This window comes from Drosophila willistoni (assembly GCF_018902025.1).
Source record: "Drosophila willistoni isolate 14030-0811.24 chromosome XR unlocalized genomic scaffold, UCI_dwil_1.1 Seg106, whole genome shotgun sequence".
NCBI classification, from domain to species: Eukaryota; Metazoa; Arthropoda; class Insecta; order Diptera; family Drosophilidae; genus Drosophila; species Drosophila willistoni.
Window position 1 is genome coordinate 1,898,716 of NW_025814055.1, and position 22,238 is coordinate 1,920,953.

The 22,238-nt window shown below is 41.4% G+C and overlaps 1 protein-coding gene across 1 annotated transcript in view; it reads right to left on the minus strand.

Moving 5' to 3' along the window:
• Positions 1–21,684, minus strand: part of LOC6651905 (echinoderm microtubule-associated protein-like CG42247) — a 148,609-nt gene extending 126,925 nt beyond the window's left edge. Inside the window, exon 1 of the mRNA XM_023180971.2 lies at positions 19,932–21,684. The gene's annotated coding sequence lies outside the window, so the exon portion shown is untranslated. The remainder of the gene's footprint in view (positions 1–19,931) is intronic.
• Between the last annotated feature and the right edge of the window lie 554 nt (positions 21,685–22,238).

The following is a 22,238-nucleotide window of genomic DNA, read 5'->3' on the forward strand; positions in this document are numbered from 1 at the left end:
TGATGAATGAGAGTTTGGCTGCGGCGCTCCATTTAAAAGGCCCAAAAGAAGATTTGACATTACAATGGTTTGGCAATAAGCAGGTAACCGAAAGTACAAGCCGATTCGATATAGGCATATCAGGAACAAATGGCTACACGATTTATTATCTAGAGGGGGTTCGAACAGTCAAAAACCTAAAGTTGCACAAACAAACAATAAATAGAAAGGACTTGTACTTGTATCAACATCTCGAGAACATACCATTGCAGTCGTATAGCAATGTAGAACCTGAGTTGTTGATTGGTCTTGATAATGTGCACTTAGCCATACCCAGAAAGGTGAAGTCGTCTGGCTGGAATGGACCGGCTGTGGTAAAGACTAAACTAGGTTGGGTGGTGTATGGTAAGATCGATAACCATCCTAATTGTTTAAGATTAAACATCGTGTTCATCTGAAATGGCTTCACCAAATCAGTTGCACCAAGAAATATACAAAGCGAAACAAAAACATAACACAAAAATAAGTCATAAAGATTCATATGACAATTATTGCTTAAAACCATACAAAACATGCATCCACACTCTGTGGAAAACACTTAAGATTGTAACAGCGGCGCGGTATCAAGTGGCCAACGCTGAGCATGACATATAAACAATTTTTAACCCCCGAAAACGGTGGTCATTAGAATAAGTATTTTTAAGAACAATTGTCGCCTAGAGTCTAAGAGTTTATTTATATACACAACAATTCTTTAAATAAAATCTGTTCATAATTTGAATTCAACGGATGAAGATTGGGTTATTTTCCTTCTCCCGGAATCCCTATTCACTAATGTTAGTCCAAATGGAATATACATCATAAACGATCACACTGACGTAGAGGAACTCGGTCGCAATTATATAGCTGATACTGAAATGGATGTAAAAAATCATCATTAAGGGCAAGAGCTTGAAAGATCAAATAGACTACTGGAAAAGACAACAAGACGCATGGACAATCGTTTTGAGACTGGATTGTTATGGAAAACGGACGATTTCAATATTCCTGATAGCAAAGAAATGGTCATTAAGAGTCAATTATCTTTGGAAAAGAAGTTAAACAGGGTCCCTGTTAAATACCGGAAGCAATATTGCAAACTGATCCGCTCAATTTCTTAAGAATAAGAACGGGCTTATTTCCACAGGCGGCTGATGCTATTGTGAGGAATCATTATGTTGATTATTTCGTCCACTCATATGGCAACGAAACAAAAGCAAGAAGAGTCACAGAACAGGTGACACAGATCCACCGAAAAGGGGGATTCGATCTGAAGAAATTTGTATCTAACTCTAAAGTCTGCAATGATATGTTTGGAGAACGTAGCATGGACGAAGTTCTAAGCCTCGATAAAGATGAAGCGTTGTATAGTCAGAAGTTACTTGGTAAGCATTGTACGACTACGTCTATATAAAAATAAAACCAGAGGGCCGGGGCTAACTTCGACCGCGTCAAAGTTTGTATACCCTTGCAACTTTTTTGGTAACTCTTTCCTTACCTATAGCCATGAAAGTGGAAAAACGTTTTATCTAAAAAGGCTAATGTTTGCGAAAGAACGGCCAACAATCGTAGCATAGGAAATAACGAAGTTATTGGACAAAGTCACAGTTTTCCACCGATCGTTCCTATGGGAGCTATATGATATAGTAACCCGATATTTATCAAATTTGGCACAGTCATTAACAGATATATTAAACTAACAAATGTTTAATTTGAAAGCAATCGCGTCAAAAGTAACGAAGTTATTGACAAAAGTCACTGTTTTCGAAAGATCGTTCCTATGGGAGCTATATGATATAGTAACCCGATCTTGATCAAATTCGGCATAGTCCTTTATCTGTATAATAAACTCATCAATATTAAATTTCACGACAATAGCTCAGAAAATAACGAAGTTATTGAGAAAAGTCACTGTTCGTGACTTTGCCATTTGTATGGGAGCTATATGATATAGTGATCCGATCCGGCTGAATCCGAGATATACAACTGCAGTATATACAAGCCTACATGCAAAATTTCAGCTCTGTAGCTCTTACGGTCTAGGAGGAGTTTGCGTTGATCCAGACGGACGGACGGACATGGCTATTTGAACTCGTCTCGTCGTGCTGATCAAGAATATATATACTTTATATGGTCGGAGATGCTTCCTTCTATGCGTTGCACACTTTTGACCAAAATTAATATACCCTTTTTGCAAGGGTATAAAAAAAATGAAGTAAGTAAGTCGTCTCGCCGACTTAGGTATACCATACACCAGTAAAGCAAATATTTCAACTTTATTAAACGAATGCATTTTTACATACTTTTTACAAGCATATCTTAGTATCTCGCTCACTCAATCATACGAGCACCCTAGCGCCCCCACCAGCCAACGGCCAACTCCGGCCTTATGGAAAAACGTTTATATGCATAACTCGACTGTTTTTTGTCCGATTTTGATCAAATTTATTATTTTGTAGATATTAGTATTAAATTTAAGTGTGCCAAATTTGATTGCATAAGGTAACAAAATACGCGAGATAATCAAGTTTTTCAAATTACGGGGGCGGAAAAGGGCGTGGCAAAATTTTAATACATACAAAATGTGTGCATTTACTAAGCGAATATACATACCAAATATGGTGTCTCTAGCTGGAATAGTTTATGAGATAAACGTTTTTTTTAAATTGCGGGGGCGGAAAGGGGCGTGGCAAAAATTTGAAATAAACTTGATCACTCTACATACTACACGAGTCTACATACCAAATTTGGTGGCTCTAGCTCTCACAGTCTCCGAGATCTATGTGTTCATACGGACAGACGGACGGACGGACAGACGGACGGACAGACGGACATGGCTAGATCGACTCGGTTGTTGATCCTGATCAAGACTATATATACTTTATGGGGTCGGAGATGCTTCCTTCTGCCTGTTACATACACTTTGGCGACTTTAATATACCATTTCACCCTATGGGTGTATGGTATAATGAAGTAAGTAAGTCGTCTCGCCGACTTGGGTATACCATACACCAGGTGAAACAAATATTTAAAATTTCGAAAACCAAATGTATGTCTATTCAATTGTTTTAACATGCCTCATACCATATGCTATCTCGCTCACTTTACAAACACACGAGCACTCTAGCGCCGCCACTAGCCAACGGCCAATTCTGCCCTTTTGGATCGCGTAGCAAAATACGTTCATACGTATATTTTGTATGTTTCTAGTCCGAATTCAATCAAATTTGGTAGTTTGATAGAAATAGATAAGATTTATTAGTCTGCCAAATTTGATCGCGATGGTCAAAAAATTGCAAGAGCCAATCGGTTTTTTCTAAATTATGGAGGCGAAAGTGGGCGTGGCAACATATTAAAATATATGTGTTCTGCGCGCATACTAAGCCAATATACATACTAAATTTGGTGACATTAGCTTTGTTAGTTTTCGAGAAAATCAGTTTTGTTTAATTTTCGGGGGCGGAAAGGGGCGTGGCAAAATTTTTAAATAGTCAATATCTGCGCATCTATTAAGCTAGCTTACATAACAAATTTAATGTTGGTAGCTTTCATAATTTTTAAGCAAATTAGAGTTATGTAAATTCCGGGGGCGGAAGGGGGCGTGGCGAAAAGTTGGAACAATTATTTTCTGCGCGCTAACTGAACAAGTATATAACCCAAATTTGATGTCTCTATCTGCCATACTTTTTAAGAAAAACAGTTTTATGTAAATTCCGGGGGCGGAAGGGGGCGTGGCAAAAATTTGAAACAAACTCGATAAGCGTACATACTACACGAGACTGCATACCAAATTTGGTGGCTCTAGCTCTTATAGTCTCCGAGATCAGGTGTTCATACGGACGGACGGACGGACGGACGGACGGACGGACAGATGGACATCGACTCAGTTTTTGATCCTGATCAAGAATATATATACTTTGTGGGGTCGGAGATGCTTCCTTCTGTCTGTTACATACATTTTGGCGACTTTAATATACCATTTCACCCTATGGGTGTATGGTATAAAAAATACAGCAGAGGACAAATTTGGGTTCATACTTTCGTTTAATAAAAACGATAAATCTCTATTCTCTGATGAAAGAATTCCAACAAAGCGAGAAGTACTACGGATCGTTATGTCAATCTTCGATCCCTTCGGAATATTAGTCGAGTACTCGTTGATGGCTAAATTTAAGTTAGCTTCCTTTAGTATCTATATCATGGAAATGAGATAGTCTAAGATATCATTAAAGGTTTTTCTTTCCATTTTCATACGCCTACTTGCGCCTCCATAATTTTGAAAAAACCGATTGGTTTTTGCAATTTTTTGACCATAGCGATCAAATTTAGCAGACTAATAAATCTTATCTATTTCTATCAAACTACCAAATTTGATTGAATTCGGACTAGAAACATACAAAATATACGTATGAACGTATTTTGCTACGCGATCCAAAAGGGCAGAATTGGCCGTTGGCTAGTGGCGGCGCTAGAGTGCTCGTGTGTTTGTAGAGTGAGCGAGATAGCATATGGTTTGGCATGTTAAAACAATTTAATAGACATACATTTGGTTTTCGAAATTTTGAATATTTGTTTCACCTGGTGTATGGTATACCCAAGTCGGCGAGACGACTTACTTACTTCATCCTTTATAATAACATGTCAATTATTGTACAAGCCTTTAGTCGAACAGACATTTGAAAGTCACAGATGAAAAGCCTATGCCTAAAAACACTGTTATCCTAACTTAATCATTACCTTTAATAAAACATTTATATTACTGGAAATAAAGCACACAATGAATTAATGAATGAATGTATACAACGTTTTGGGCCCGAGTAGCTATAGTAAATATTTACCGGCTCAACTCCTGTTTTGGATAAGGTAATTCTTTCTAATTTATTTCTTATAGGCTTGATTAAAACTGGACGCTTTACCCTCTAATTTCAATATTTGTTGACGTAATCGTACTGATCGTAGGGGTGGTGGAGTTTTTATTGCAGTAAATTCCGCCCTATCATCGGGCTTGATAACAATACCTGTCTCGAGTGGTATTGAATTTGTATGCGTTTTATTCGTTTTTCCATTTTTGTTACCTGTTCCTACATTCCGCCCCAATCTCTGACAGAGACTCTTTAATTGTCCTTGGGGACTTTAACCGGCTCACTAAAACTTGGTCAACTCTTAATGGTAGCAAAACTTTGCTGCCCTCTGGGTGTCGCGATTTTATTGATGGTCTGCTTGAGCTTTCGTTGGCCCAGCTGAATTCGGTTTCTTATCTTGTCTTGCAGATTTCTGGATCTGATTTCTACTTCTGATCCTAGTTTTTGTGAAGTATCTAGAACTAGTCCAATGCTGTTACCAGAGAATAGTTTTCATCCAACTTTAGAGTTATCTATTGAGTTTCCCAGCCGCGAGCCCATCTCCGAGCGTGATACGCACCCGATGTTTTCGGAAGACTGACTTTGTCGCACTAAACAATGCCTTTCTTAATACCGATTGGACTGATTTATACACTTGTACGGATATGAATTTCTTTATTTTATACCACTGTTGACTCAATCTTTAATGACTGACCCCTAGTGTCTCCAGTGGTGACGCAAAAATCACCATGGATTACGCGGGGGCTGTCAAAACTGAAGAATCCTAATTCGAGGTATTACAAAAAGTATAAAGTCACTGGTCTATCATCGGATCTTTCTCGTTACTTGGTTGCTGAATCGAATTTTATTGTTTCTAATTCCGAATGCTATAATATTGACTTACAACGTCGCAAGTTGCAATTCTCCGAAAATCCTAAAGTTTTATAGTTTCGTTAACTCAAAGCGAAATTATATCTCCCTTCCATCCTTTGCAGTTTTTAATAATGTTTCGGCCTCTTCTGATCAATCTATTTCTAATTTATTTGCTAACTTCTTCTCGACTACGTACATATCCACTAAGTACAACTGTAGTCCGAAATATCCATATCCTATAACGACGTCCAACTGCATTCTTAATCTTATTATAACGGAAAATTCGGTAGCTAAGGAACTAACGATTAAGCCGGTATACTCACGGTATTCCCGCTTGTGTCCTGAGGTTCTGTGCGAAGTCATTGTGCTCGCCTTTACTTAAGCTTTTTGAGTTGTCCGTTACACTGTCCGAGTTTCCAGCTATATGAAAGGATTCGTTTATTTTACCTCTTCACAAATGTGGCAATAAATCCGACGTCACTAATTACAGAGGAATTTCTATGACGTCTAAAATACAGCATTTATGTAAATCTATTTTTTCGCCATACCAGCATGGGTTTGTCAAGAATAGGTCTACCACAACTAACCTTTTACAGTTTACATCTTTTGTAATCCAAGGTTTTAAGAAACAAAAGCAAACTGATGTTATATATACGAGTTTCAGAAAGTCTTTCGATTCGGTAAACCATGCCTTACTATTAAATAAGCTGAATTTAGTTGGCTTTCCGGATGCTCTGCTTGCTTGGATTTAACAATATCTAAGCAATAGGAGGCAGAGGGTTCTTTTTAGGTCCTCTCTTTCTAAGATCATTTGTGTTGAATCGGGAGTCTCACAGGGCAGTCACCTTGGCCCATTACTATTCACCATTTTTATTAATGATCTCCCCACCGTTCTCTTAAATTCCAGAGTTCTTCTGTATGCCGATGAGCGATAAAAATCGCTAATCCCATCGTAGACTCTCTTTTATGCCATACCTTGCAAACTGACTTGAATGCTTTTCAGGGGTGGTGTACGGCTAACTTGTTATCGCTAAACTGTTCTAAGTGTAAACTGATGTCTTTTTATAGATTTTCTCCCCAATTAACGAGTTACTTTTTAAAAAATATCCCGTTAGAAAGAATTAATAATACTTCTTTGGTTGTAAAAGATTTAGGGATCTTAATAGACCACAAACTTAGTTTTAATCAGCATATATCGACTGCTGTTAGTAGGGCAAAGAGTGTTCTTGGCTTTATGAAGCGCTGGTCGAAGGAGTTCAAGGATCCATATACTACCAAAATACTTTATACTTGTTTAGTCCGCCCCATATTGGAGTATGGATCTTGTGTTTGGTCTCCTCAATATGAGTTTTATCAAAACAAATTAGAATCTGTACAAAAACAGTTTTTACTCTTTGCCTTTCGTGATTTGCGCTGGGATCCAACTGTACAACTTCCGTTTTATTCTAGTCGACTTCAGATAATTAACCTTCCTTCTTTAACTAATCGTAGAATTATGCTTGGTATAACTTTTCTTTACAAACTTTTAAATGGTGAGATTGACTCTTCCGAGCTGTTGAGGCAAATTAATATTTTTGTTCCATCTAAAAGGATCCGCAATTTCACATCGCTTATACTTCCCACTTGTACAACTAACTTTTCTCTGCGTGAACCTTTTCGTATAGTGACTACAACAGACTTTGGCACGTTATCGGTTCCGAAACATCGCTTCCGGGTATAAAAACTGCGATCTTGTCCTGCCTCGCTCTTAATTAGTTGTAATCATCTTTATTTTAACCTACCTTGTTTTTTATACCCTTGCAAGGCCCTGCAAAAGGGGTGTATTAATTTTGGTCAGAAGTGTGCAGCGCATAGAAGGAAGCATTTCCGACCATATAAAGTATGTATATTCTTGATCAGCATGACGAGACGAGTTCAAATAGCCATGTCCGTCCGTCCGTCTGGATCAGCGCAAACTCCTCCTAGACCGTAAGAGCTACAGAGCTGAAATTTTGCATGTAGGCGTGTATATGGTGCACAGGTTGTATATCTCGGATTCAGCCAAATCGGACTACTATATCATAAAGCTCCCATACAAACGGCAAAGTCACGAACAGTGACTTTTCTCAATAACTTCGTTATTTATTAAAATATTGTCGTGAAAATTGATACGGGTTGGTTTACTACACATATAAACGACTATGCCAAATCAAGATAGCGTGACTATATCATATCGCTCCCATAGGAATGATCGGTCGAAAACAGTGATTTTAGTCATTATCTTCGTTACTTTTGACGCGATTGCTTTCAAATTAAACATTTGTCAGTTTTATATGTATATATATATTATAAGATCGGGTGACTATATCATATAGCTCTCATAGGAATGATCGGTGGTAAACAGTGACTTTGTTCAATAACTTAGTTTATGCTAAGCTAAGATCACTAACCATAGAACACATAGATGGGACAAACTCATGATTTTTTGATTGCAAACGCTAGCCTAGTCATGAAACCCCAGAGAACTTCGGGAAAACCCGAACGCTCGTACTCTCAATGAGAGCGTAAAGTGGGGAGAGGCACAGCCACCGGGATACATACGAAGATGATGCCAATATTTCTTGATATTCTTTCCACAGGGGCATATCCTATTCGCATTGTCGCTGTTTTGTCGAAAATGAAAAATTTTGGTCGAGCGAGCTATTGAAATGCGATGTTGTACAACTTCACGTCACACACACACTACGAAGCCTGAGCATGTACCGACGAGTGTACACATACATAGACAGAACGAAATCACAAGCGACATAGGCCTGCCTTCGTCGTTCAGTAGTCTGTGCTAGACTGAAATTTTTTCGTAGCTGCTTGGCCCTCTCCCCACTTTACGCTCTCATTGAGAGTACGAACGTTCGGGTTTTCCCGAAGTTCTCTGGGGTTCCATGACTAGGCTAGCGTTTGCAATCAAAAAATCATGAGTTTGTCCCATCTATGTGTTCTATGGTTAGTGCTAAGATGGTAGGTACGCCGTTCTAGCGTTAAAAGGTTTTTCCACTTTTACGGCTACTAATGAGGAAAGAGTAACAAAAAACTTGCATGGGTATACAAACTTTGACGCGGTCGAAGTTAGCCCCGGCCCTCTGCTTTTTATGTAACCTGTTATCTTATTACATTTAATATTTTCTATTTCTTTAACTTATGTTTATATATGTAACACGCCTTTGCCCTTAGGTCGGAGTGGGTAAAGGTTGTAACACTTACTTTACTTAGGGTCATTCGTAACAGGCCCGGGCTACTTGTTCGTACTGTGCGTTGTAAGACTTCCTCCATATTTGACCGTGTTGGTCGTCGTGGCGGTGGAGAACTCATTGCTGCCAACTCGAATCTGTTTTCAAATGTTGTGCCGATTGATCTGCCCTTAGATGTTGAGTTTATTTGCGTAGTTACATGTTCCAACTTTAGCTTATATATTTCTTGTTCATATATTCCTCCAGCTTCTGATATCATGACCTACATGCACCATGCTGATGCTTTGTGTTCGTGGAGGGGCGGAAGAATCCAAATAAAATATGTATAAGTAGTTGCTTCTGGGTATGGTGAGCGAGTGATTAATAAATAACGCGCGAGAACTTCGGTTAAAAACTTATGCTTTATTCAATATTCACAGATAGCTCGACAAACACGAAAATGTTTCGGGTTAAAAAATACAAATATTCGAGATAGAAAATCTGAAGGAAAAAGAACGGGTGTTCGGGTGAAAAATTCGAACTGGAATAAATATGGCGATTTACAGGAGAACCCTTTTGGGAAAAAACCCTACCCCTCACTCTCAGCTGTTCACCAGGTGGCGTGAACATACCGCCCCCCTTGCAACAAGTTGCAATTGCCTCGCTGGACATGTCTAAGGATGGGGATGGCAGCGTTCTGGATCGCCAAGACACGGGTGGAGATGGAGGGCGAACTTTGGATGCAGTGGAGTAGGCGGCATGATGGCTGATGAACTCTGGATAGAAGTCCGAATGAAAGGCGGGTGCCTTTCGGGTTTTTGCTCTTTGGGTTGGATGTACGCGACTGAGCTGTCGATGTGCAAGAGCGTGTGGTGTTGCCCTCCACATCGATGGCATCCTGATGTGCTCTTGCAGGAACCATTGGAATGCTCATGAGCCAAACAGTTCGGGCAGTATCCGTTGGTCAAGACTACCCGTAGCCTGTCGTCAGCACGTAGTTCTCGAAACTGTCGGCACTGACGGAGCGCGTGTGCCCCTTGACAAACGCGGCACCTGAAGCAATTGGAGCTGCGTTCTAAATCGGATGGTGCTGCTGTCCTTAGAGACATCTTCGGACTGCTGGAGGAGGTGGACCGAGACCTTCTGGATTTTCCAGTAACGGATCCACAGAGAACCCATCCGAACATCGTCTCGATCCCCACGACAGAATCACCAACATTCTTGATGATTCGTTCCCCAAGGATAATGGGAAGGATCTCGGCTCCAAGCACCAAATCCACAGGAGCTCTTTGGTGAAATTGCGGATCAGCGAGCGGAAGGTCAAGCGAATCCTGCTTCACCTTACTCGGGACGGCGCGGGACGGAAGTGCTTCAGCTACACTAGGCAGCACCACGGCGACTGCTTGGAACTGTCGCAGCGGTTCGTCAGGAGGAGAAATCTGTAAGCGGCACACTTTGTCGCTGCTACCAGTATCGCATTGCCCAATGCCGCGAATGCTAGTTTATACTTTGCAGCTTGGAGGATTAATCAATTAATCAATCAAACATTCTTTGGGAAATAAAGGACGCTTTGGATCCCACGATGCCACGATGATGAATAGTTACCCTCGCAGTACCCAGGAGGCCAGTGTTGCGAGTGGAGGCGAAGTAACTTCCTGGAAGAAGAATCTGCTGGAAGAATCGGAGGACGCAGGATTCGGAATTATACAGGCATCAGGTGCTGAGCTCTCTTGCACTTGAGCGAAAAAGGCCTGAGCTCGTGCCGTAGGTTTTCGGCTTACGGATGGAAAGGTCTGACCGCTAGAACTTGGTTGAACGACATCTGTGGCCTCTAGGCAGTTGGTTTCCGAACATATAAATTTTTGGTCCTTCGAGCCGGATCCTAGCTGCTGATTTAATATATTTTGCAAGTTTTGTAAAGTTAGACAGTACTTTAGTTGGAAGAGACCGTGTCTAACCTCATTCGCGATGCAGACAGTTATGCAACAACGTGGTTACTGCAAAAGCCAAATCACGCGGGCTTACGACAATGCAAATACATTCATCGAGAAAACCCACGCAGTGGCAAGTTATGACACACGACTGCAACAACTGCAAGAAAACTACCTGCGTTTTCTACAACTCACCGAGGAGTTGCAGGAGTTCTGGGAAGATCCGGACGTGGACATTGATCCATATGAGGAAAAGCACTACGCAGCTTACTCGATGTTAAGTGTTGCGCGGGAGGAGCTGCAATTGCAATCCGCCAGTTCGCTCAACAACCGCCTTTCTGCAACAGAGGCACATGAGATCACGTATCACAAACCCACGTGAACTTGCGCTATGAACGGATCACACTACCAACATTCTCGGGCAATTATGAGGACTGGCAACATTTTTCGGATATGTTTCTTGGTTCTATCGGCGGCGATCCGCATCTCACCAGTTGTCAGAAGTTTCACTATCTGAAATCTTATTTATCTGGCGAAGTGTTTTCGTTAATTAAACACATTGCCGTGACCAACGATAACTATAGTGAGGCTTGGGACAGGTTGGTCCAAAGTTACAATAAGAGACATGTAATCATTCGTTCCTTTATTGACAGTTTTCTAAATCTCCTAACGGCATCTGTACTCAACTCTGTCGCGATTCGCAAGCTGGCTGACGGAGCCGATGAAGTAATTCGCGGACTAAGAGCATTAGAGTGTGAGAATCGAGATCCCTGGTTAATTCATGTGCTACTGGCAAAGGTGGACAACAACACTCGGCAAGCATGGGCAGAGCGCAGTGAATCTGAGGATTACACTGTAACGATCGACGGTTTTCAGCCAACTTTCACGAGCGAATCACAGCCGACGAATAGCTACTACTCATCACGTCAACACGGAAACCCAGCCATTGATCGAGCCATGCACCCTGTGCCAGCACGCTCATCCGCTATCAAGATATGAACAATTCAGAGCACTTGATGCAGTTGCACGACACGCACACGTGAGGGTGCCAACTTGTGCTTCAACTGTTTAAGCCCAAACCACAGGATTGCAACCTGTCCTTCAAAGAATACATGTCGAGTATGTCAAAGAAAGCATAACACCCTGATTCATGCAGCGCAGCAGACGACTGGCCGTGAATTCAGAGATAGCGCGGTGCGAGTTCATCAGCCTGCGAGCCCAGGATCTAATATGAATCCCCGCCTATTATTAGTCATCATGTTCAAACTACACGAGGTCATCAAATAGCAGTTCCAAAGCACACGAAGAGAGTTTTTCGTCACACCCTGGAGAATATTCCGTATGCAGGTTCGCAAACGCTTTTGCCCACCATTCTTACATCAGTGAAAGACGCTCGGGGCAAGACCTTCACTTGCCGAGCTCTACTTGACACTGGGTCTACAGTCTCATTGGCAACGGAATCATTTGTCCAGCGGATTGGGATGCGACGTACCCATGCAAAAGTTCCAGTTCGTTGTCTCGCGGCTAACAGAGCCGGCGTCACCAGAGGGCTCGTAAAGTTTCGAATCTGCTCTTGCAATTCGGATCACAACATTGAAGTCGAGACGTACATCCTCAGCACCCTTACATCAGCTCTCCCAGTTCAAAACGTGGAAATGAGCTCAACGCAATGGAAGGAAATTTTGAAGTTACCCCTAGCTGATCCATCTTTCGTCACAGTTGGTGACTCTTGCAGGTCCATATAGTACATTTAGGGAAAACCAACCACTGGCAATCACTCATCATGTTCACCTGGACATCGATTCGCAGGTGCGATCGTTCATGGAGATGGATAGCATTCCATCGAAAACATCGACATTGGAGATATTTGATCCGACTGAGCAACACTTTATTACCACTCACACCCGTTTCCAAACTGGCAGGTATGTAGTAGAATACCCATTCAAAGCCCCGATGCCACCAATTGGCGAAACCCTTCCACAAGCTGTTAGCCGATTGCAGTTACTAGAACGCAAGTTTAGTCGCGACCCAAGTCTCAAGAGAGAGTATATCGCTTTCATGGACGAGTATCTGAAGAACGGTCGTATGGAATTACTCAACACACAGCAGATCGACGAGTAGCACGACGGTTGTTTCTATCTGCCGCATCACGCCGTCTTGAAACCGGAAAGCACCACTACCAAATGCCGAGTGGTGTTTGATGGATCTGGAAAAGATAGTAGCGGAGTGTCACTCAATGAGCGTCTTCACATTGGGCCTCCCATTCAACGAGATCTATTTGGTGTCTGCCTTCGATTCAGACAACATCGTTATGTTTGCTGTTCGGATATAGAAAAGATGTTCCGCAAAATAGAGGTTGCTCCCCATCATACAAACTATCAACGGATCATCTGGCGCAGTTCCACAATGGACCCTATGCAGCACCTTCACCCTTCTTGACTGTACGGGTTTTGAAACAATTGGCCATAGACTATGAAGCGAAATATTCACTAGCCGCGCGAGTCCTAGCGCGCGATGCGTACGTGGATGACATTCCAACTGGATGCAATTCAGTTGGTGAACTTATAAAATTAAAAGATCAACTGATTTCTTTATTAGATGAAGGAAATTTCAAGTTGAGAAAATGGAGTTCGAACAGCTGGATTTTCTTGAAGTCGATACCAAAAGAAGATTGTTTACATGGACATGCGTCGATCGAGGACAACGTTAAAATATTGGGCATTCCTTGGAATCCTGGTCGAGATGACTTATTAGTTAATACACCGATGATTGCAACCAAACAGGCCCCTAGCAAATGGGCGCTATTATCGGATCTGTCAAAAGTCTTCGACCCACTGGGCTTTGTTGCGCCTACCACTGTGTTGTTAAAGCTAATATTCCAAGAATGCTGGTTCAGCGCTATTAGCTGGGAAGACCCAATACTCTCTCTCTCTTCGAAGGCGATGGCAAGCAATCGTAAAGGAATTACCCCTGCTTTCTCACTGCCGAATTTCACGATGCATAGTCGCTTCATCGCTGCACATTGAACTTTGTGGTTTCGCGGATGCATCCACTCAAGCCTATGGCGCCTGTCTCGCAACAAAGGCAATGCACTTGGAGGTCGTAAGTGACTTAATGAAGTAAGTAAGTCGTCTCGCCGACTTGGGTATACCATACACCTGGTGAAACAAATATTTGAAATTTCGAAAACCAAATGCATGTCTATAAAATTGTTTTAACATACCTCATAACATATGCTATCTCGCTCACTCTACAAACACACGAGCACTCTAACACCGGCACTAGCCAACGGCCAATTCTCCCCTTTGGATCGCGTAGCAAAATACATTCATACGTATATTTTGCATGCTTCTAGTCCGATTTCAATCAAATTTGGTAGTTTGATAGAAATAGATAAGATTTATTAGTCTGCCAAATTTTGTATTGTCTGGACGTTGACGCGTACAATGCGAAGTACGTTTAAGTGCAACACCAGGACATAGCCTGTTTCGCGCGAGCCCAAGCAGAGCGCTGTCCACCTCCCGCCCGACCGACCGTGGGGCGCAGCCGCATATCGGACGGCACGATCGCGTGGACAAATACAAATAAAACCGACAAACAATTAAAAATATGATTAACTACAGCTAATTACGAGCTAAATATGCTAAAATAGAAGTTTTCACAAGGGAAAGAGAGGCTTCTGATCTGATTACGGGATACAGAAGATTGTAGTCAGAACATAGGACTCGAAAAGGTTCATGCAAAGAATAGTTAGAACTACAGTGTTTTAAGGATAGAGGAATAAAATTTCTAGTAGGTCTACGGGGTACAGATAGGTTTAACTGGTTCAATAGCTCAGGAGAGTCTATTTTACCTATTAAAAGTTTATGAATAAAGATAGCACCAAGCATTACTCTACGATTAATTAAAGGAAGATTGATTAAAAGAAGCCTACTGGAGTATGATGGCAAATTGACATTGCGATTCCAATTTAGACCGCGAAAAGCAGAAATTGCTTTGGAACAAATTCAATTTTACTTTGGTGCGTCCCATATTGAGGTGACCATATGCAAGATCCGTACTCTAAGATAGGACGGATTAAAGAAGTATACAGAATTTTGGTTGTGTACGGATCGTCAAACTCTTTTAACCATTGTTTCACAAACCCAAGAACATTCATAGCTTTACTAACTGTAGCAGAAATATGAGGAGCAGCATGATAATATCTAACCGCTCTAAGGCAGTGTCGTTAAGATAATAAGTTCCTAAGTATGGAGTGCATCTATAAAAAGACATAACTTTACATTTAGAGCCTTTGAGGTTTAATAGGTTGGTTTCACACCAACTCTGAAGATTTTTAAGATCCGATTGAAGCAGGCGAGAAGACGATATGTCTTTAAAACTGAGGTAAAGCTTGACATCATCCGCGTACATAAGCACCCGAGAATGTGACACTACCAATGGAAGATCATTTATAAAAAGAGTGAATAGCAATGGACCCAAATGACTACCCTGAGGTACTCCACTTGGATGGTCTTAGAAAATGAAGACTTAAAGAGGACCTTTTGTGTACGCTTAGAAAGATATTGAAGAATCCAATCAAGCAAAAGGGTGGGGATGCCAAGTGCGTTTAATTTATATAAAAGCAGAGTATGATTAACAGAGTCAAAGGCCTTGCTGAAGTCAGAATAAATGACGTCAGTTTGCACGGCAGTCTTGAACCCTTTGATTGAGTGAGATGTAAATTCTAATAGGTTAGTAGTTGTCGATCTACGTTTTTTAAACCCATGTTGGGATGACGAAATGATTGAGCTACAAAAATGCTGCAATTGAGATGTAATTATTTTCTCAAATGTTTTGGGTATGGCAGACAATTTAGAAATACCTCTATAATTGGAGGCTTCGGACTTTTTCCCTTTTTATGAAGAGGAATAATATATGATTCCTTCCAGATAGGCGGGAAGGCGGAAGATGTGACGGACATTGTAAACAACTTAAGTATTGGCTTACATAGGGCCTCCGCGCAAAACCTTAATACGCAGCCTGGTATTCCATCATATATATTGCATATATTGGTTTGACGGAACTGAGCACGCTAAGAACCGAACTTTCATCAAACACAGGGTCTAAAATGCAATAAGACGATTGCAAGTGATGAGGATAAGGAGGATTTGCTTGATAAATCGAAGAGGAATAAGTTGTTTTGAAAAAATCAGCAAACATGTCGGCAATTGCCTGATCATTGTCAGCTTTATTGTTTTCGAAAGACAAGTAAGACGGTTGCACTGATGTCTTACGTTTAACATTTACAAATTTATAAAATTGCTTAGGATCGCGAGAAAACCTGAGTTTACATCGCTGAAGATAATCCTAATAGCAATGTGAATTCAGCACCATAAAATTTGATCAAGCAACTACATATAGGGAAAAATCAGATGCTTTACCGGATTTTTTAAATCTTTTATAACATCTCGATTTTACGTTCTTCAAGTTACATAACTCACGTGAGAACCAAGGAGGTCTATCAGACCATCCTAGAGTCACACGCGGGACACAAACATCAAAGAACGACTCAAGAGTTTTATAGAAGACAGAAATGGCAGAGTCCATATCCGTGCAAGTATACAGATATGTCCAATCACTAGTTAACAAGAGTTTTTTAAGTTTAGTAAAGTTTGTCTTGCGAAAACATCGGGTTGGAGGCATCGAGTTATTATGTCGAGACATAACACCAAAAGGAAGGTCAATGGTTATATCCAGAGTTGGATGAAAGTTGTCTTCAGGGATAACTAAGGGATCAGTCCTGGAAACATCGCAGTTGGAAGAATCCAACACAAATACCAGATCTAGTGATCTGTTACGACTATTCCGGACAGGATTTATTTGAGTTAGGGACAACTCAAGCAGACCATCTATGAAACAATGTGACAAGGAGGGCAACAGTAATAAAGAGTCCAATGAAAGGGCCCAGGCAATCTCAGGTAAATTAAAATCTCCCAGAACAACGAGCAAGTCTTTGTCAGAGAGATATGAGGAAATAAGTTGAATAGCTTCCAAATGGTGAGTGTATACTGCCAAGTCGGACTGTGGTGGAATATACGAACAAGTAATATAGGCAGAAAAAGAATTAAACGAAATTTTAACACAAACAAATTCAATCTCCTGATTGGAGGACTGGACAATTTCAGACGAGAACGCCGAGTCAACAGCGATCAAAACGCCACCACCATTACGGATAGTCCGATCATGTCTATATATTAAATATTTTGAGGGGAAAATTGAAGCATCGGCAATATCAGGCTTCAGCCAAGTCTTAGTAAAGGCAAGAATATGAAAGTCAAAAGTTAGACTATCTTCATAGTGTTTAGACAGTTTAGTCTAGTCCCCGTACGTTCTGATAGGCCAGAGTTAGGGACGAAATTAGTTTTTTGACTCGCCAACAGGTGCAGACGAGCCGGAAGGAACGTTATTCACAGAGGCAGGTAGCAAGCTAATCGGAGGCCGATTCTTCTTTTTTATTGTATACTCTTTTACAACAAGGTGTTCCGGCCAAAAATTTTTATGACATATTTGGCCAAAAAGATCTGGGGAGACACCTATTTTAAAGGACGAAATGTCCCGAGTATATGAAAAGCGGAACTTTTCCACAGCAATGTTTGGTGCTTGAACTTTGCCCTGGATGTAGGCTATGACTTCTTCAGAAGTAGTATTGGGATCAAGCCTCGAAATAAAAATTTGCTTTTTGGGTGGAACTACAACAGGGGAACTAGGAATACTAGGCACAGCAGTAGCGGCTACAGCAGCAGCTGAAGCAGCCAGCACTTTACTAGCTCCTCTTGTAACTACTTTATTGGCAATATTCCTGGAAACGGATGTTTGCCCGGACGGTTCGGAAACTACAACCGATATCGTGTTAGTAGGTGGGATACTGTCTCCAGGGGAAATGGGAAGAGACTCCACACCTGCCAAGGCCGGACTCCTTAACGATATCAGCTGCTGTGCATTTGGTGACATAGGGTCAATGTCGAAAGCCGGAACTGGTAGAGACGAATGTGCCGACGGACTGAGGGACGCGCCCTGAAACTTGGCCCGATCGCGATGGTCAATAAACTGCAAGAGCCAATCGGTTTTTTCTAAATTATGGAGGCGTAAGTGGGCGTGGCAACATATTAAAATATATGTATTCTGCGCGCATACTAAGCCAGTATACATACTAAATTTGGTGACTTTAGCTTTTTTAGTTTTCGAGAAAATCAGTCTTGTTTAATTTGCGGGGCGGAAATGGGCGTGGCAAAATTTTTAAATAGTCAATATTTGCGCGTCTATTAAGCATACATACACACCAAATTTAATGTCGGTAGCTGTCATAGTTTTTAAGAAAATCTGTTTTTTGTGTAAATTCCGAGGGCGGACGGGGGCTTGCAAAATCTTGGAACAATTATTTTTTGCGCGCTAACTAAACGAGTATATAAACCAAATTTGACATCTCTATCTGCAATGTGGCTAGATCGACTCGGTTGTTGATCCTGATCAAGAATATATATACTTTGTGGGGTCGGATATGCCTGTTACATACATTTTGGCGACTTTAATATACCATTTCACCCTATGGGTGTATGGTATAACAACCAACGCTTTCATTGCAGCATTTAAACGATTTATTTCTCGACGTGTAACGAACACGCGGGTGTCAGAGTGCACTCTCTGTCTTACTAACAAGTGGCTCGGCTGAGCTCAGGGAAAATGGGGTGGTTCTTGTGCTCTCCCAAAAAATGAGCTACATAAGTAAAATGAAGACAGAGATAAGGAATAAAGGACTACACCTAAATAGGGACTTTTATGCAGAGGTGATGGGTGTTATTCGAAGGACCTAGATGTCATTGCCTTCTCTTTACCCACCCAACCTTGTAATACCTGAAGAAACTCGGTATTACCCATTTTGTGGCTGTTAAATCTCTTACGTCAGGTGCCCAAATAAACTAACTCAGCAATTCATCATTTCATATATATATTCAAATTCAAAGAAAAAATTGGCATATGCCATTAAGATAAGAAGATAACATCGGATTTCGTATCCCACTTATATAATAGAAGCATTAATAATTTCACATATAGATAATTCCTAACTAATTCGGTGAGAAGAATCGTACAAAAATGTGGGTTGTTTTAAAGTATAAATTTGATCTAAACTAAATTTTACGTTAAGCATTTATTTCACGTTGAAAAATAAAAACAGGAGGGCCGGGGCTAACTTCGACCGCGTCAAAGTTTGTATACCCTTGCAACTTTTTTGGTATCTTTTTTCTTACCTATAGCCATCGAAGTGAAAAAACGTTTTATCTAAAAAGGCTAATGCTTGCGAAAGAACGGCCAACAATTTTAGCATTGGAAATAACGAAGATATTCATCAAAGTCACTGTTTTCCACCGATCGTTCCTATGGGAGCTATATGATATAGTAACCCGATATTTATCAAATTCGGCACAGTCATTAACAGATATACTAAACTAACAAATATTTAATTTGAAAGCAATCGCGTCAAAATAAACGAAGTTATTGAAGAAAGTCACTGTTTTCGACCGATCGTTCCTATGGGAGCTATATGATATAGTCTCCCGATCTTGATCAAATTTGGCATAGTCACCAATATTAAATTTCACGACAATAGCTCCAGAAGATAACGAAGTTATTGAGAGAAGTCACTGTTCGTGACTTTGCGGTTTGTATGGGAGCTATATGATATTGTGGTCCGATCCGGCTGAATCCGAGATATACAACCCCTGCAGTATATACAAGCCTACATGCAAAATTTCAACTCTTTAGCTCTAACGGTCTAGGAGGAGTTTGCGTTGATCCAGACGGACAGACGGACGGACGGACGGACGGACATGGCTATATAAACTCGTCTCGTCATGCCGATCAAGAATATATATACTTAATATGGTCGGAGATGCTTCCTTCTATGCGTTGCACACTTCTGACCAAAATTAATATACCCTTTTTGCAAGGGTATAAAAACTAACTCTGTGGTCGCGGCAAGCGGTTATATTTCGCCAATAGATTTTATGCGGCTATGCCGTACTTACAGTTTGTAGAGTCCAATCCAGTCAGCAGGCTTGATGATGGGTGGCGCACTAGAGGCTGTTAAAATTATTAAGAAGGGTACCAAAGTAAAACTTGCTTCTCGTTACCAACTTTCAGAACCTACTAAATAGAAATTTCATTATAAATTTTATGCTTATAAATTTGAACACATGTTTGTACGATACTTAAAGAAAAAGAAAAACGGCTGTTTGAGGGCCCACTACGGGCTGGGGTAAGGTTGGGGTCATCTTTGCTGGTTTTTGAATCTGCTGCAACGTCTTCCCAGCAGAAATCTCCGGTCTTTGTTGCGAGGGGCTATCCCTGCTGCAACGTCTTCCCAGCAGAAATCTCCGGTCTTTGTTGCGAGGGGCTATCCCGTGTCCAAAGGTGAAACATAAACTCCAACGAGGGTTCGCCTAGGAATTAGGCTGGCTGGGTACGCTCCACACAACAATACGCACTTATGGCCAAATCGCTCTCCAACAATTTATCCTATGGTCCGACATTTATTTGGTCGTAGTCCCAAAAGTTCGACATGAAACCATGGATGGGGTCGTCTGCTGGCCTTATAGTGGCTGACACAATGGGTACGCGCTTGCCTTTAACGGAGGCAAGACAGCGCTGGCAGTGGCGTTTTATTTTCGTTCCTTAATTAAAATTGGAACTCGAAAAAAAGATGCGTGGACTTATGTAAGGTCCACGAGGGTACCGGAGTGTTACGTCACTCCACGTGCATTGCTTGCACTTGCGGTTTTTTTTCGCGTTCTCCCTCCTCTTATTCGCACAACTGCCCTATAGCTCAGACCATTCTAGACTCCCTGCACACTATTCAAGCTCAATTTTTGGGCCCTTCTCTTGCATGAGCTTTTCTATGGAAGTGGATCGTGTAAGCTCGGTTCCAAAAAAAAAGCTCAAGGTCAATTCGCCTTAGAAATAGTGTATGCCAAATATATTCGTCTAGCTAGCAGATTTATATAATTTAATGTTTGAAACAGCGCACCCTTACAGCCGAACGAGACCCACTGATCTCTACTCGGACAATGGTACCACCTTTCATGGAAGTAGACGTGCGCTAGACGAGATGAGACGTTTGGCCATCGATCACATGAAGGATAAGGAACTTGCTAGTTTTGAGTGAAGTCGGGTTATCGGCGCTAACGCACTGACCTTTGAGGAGTTGTCTACTGTGTTAGCGCAAATTGAAGCTGTATTAAACTCAAGACCACTGTGCGCAAACGGTGACAGCTCTCTGGACCCTCTCACACCTGCTCATTTTCTTGTTGGGTCACCTTACACTGCGCTACCTGAGCCCTGTTATTTGGACATGACATTCAACCGTGTGGAGAGATGGAATCAACTTCAAGCTATGGTACAGGGGTTCTGGAAGCGCTGGTATGTATATGGAATATCTCACATCACTGCAAGACCGAACCAAATGGTTATCAAGAGAGAATAACCTTTGTGTTGGAACTCTTATGGTGCTCAAGGAGCCACATCTTCCACCCACCAAATGGATATTGCGACGAGTCTCTGCGGTCCATCCTGGAGACGATGGCTTGATTCGGGTAGTTACTGTAAGTACTGCCCATGGATCTTACAAACGCCCTATCACCAAAGTAGCGGCCCTCCCAATGTGAACTAATAGTTCAGAGGGCGCCGGTATGTTTCTGAACGAAATGCATTATTATTGTTAGCATATAAGAAATTTGGTTTGTATTCCATATTGTTAGTGCAGTAAGATAATTGTCGAATTGCAGTGTCATATTACCATGAAATTGTTATCGAGTTCGCTGGTATCGATATATAAGAAACCTTGGAGTTGACAGGCTGTAAGAATTATACAAATTCCAAATATATTGAAGAATAAATCAAATAGGCGGTATCGCCTTTAAACAGTCTAACTAGGCAGTTGGTTTCCGATTAGGCTTTGATGGGTGGAATCGACGGAGAGCCTGACTGGTGGGGGAGCCATTTTCGCGGACAACTGCTCGATTCGCTCTTCAAACAAAGTCCCGCCTCGCACATATACCATATAACAATATTCATGTTTAGCTTTAATTGTAGCTATGTGCTTCGTCCTTTTGAGCCGTCAAGGCCTTATGACATCGTGAAAACTCTGCCTCGACTTTTGCCCAAAGTGACTTAAGCTGGTCTAAGTGTATTTTAATGGAGACGATTGGCACATCGTCAGCTAAAGCCTGGGCCTCGCGAGCCTCGAACGCCGTTAATGCCTCGCACACGGCAACAAAGTCGGAAAGTGACATCGTAGTCTTCTCTGAGCTATTACGAATCGAATGGAAACAAATAAC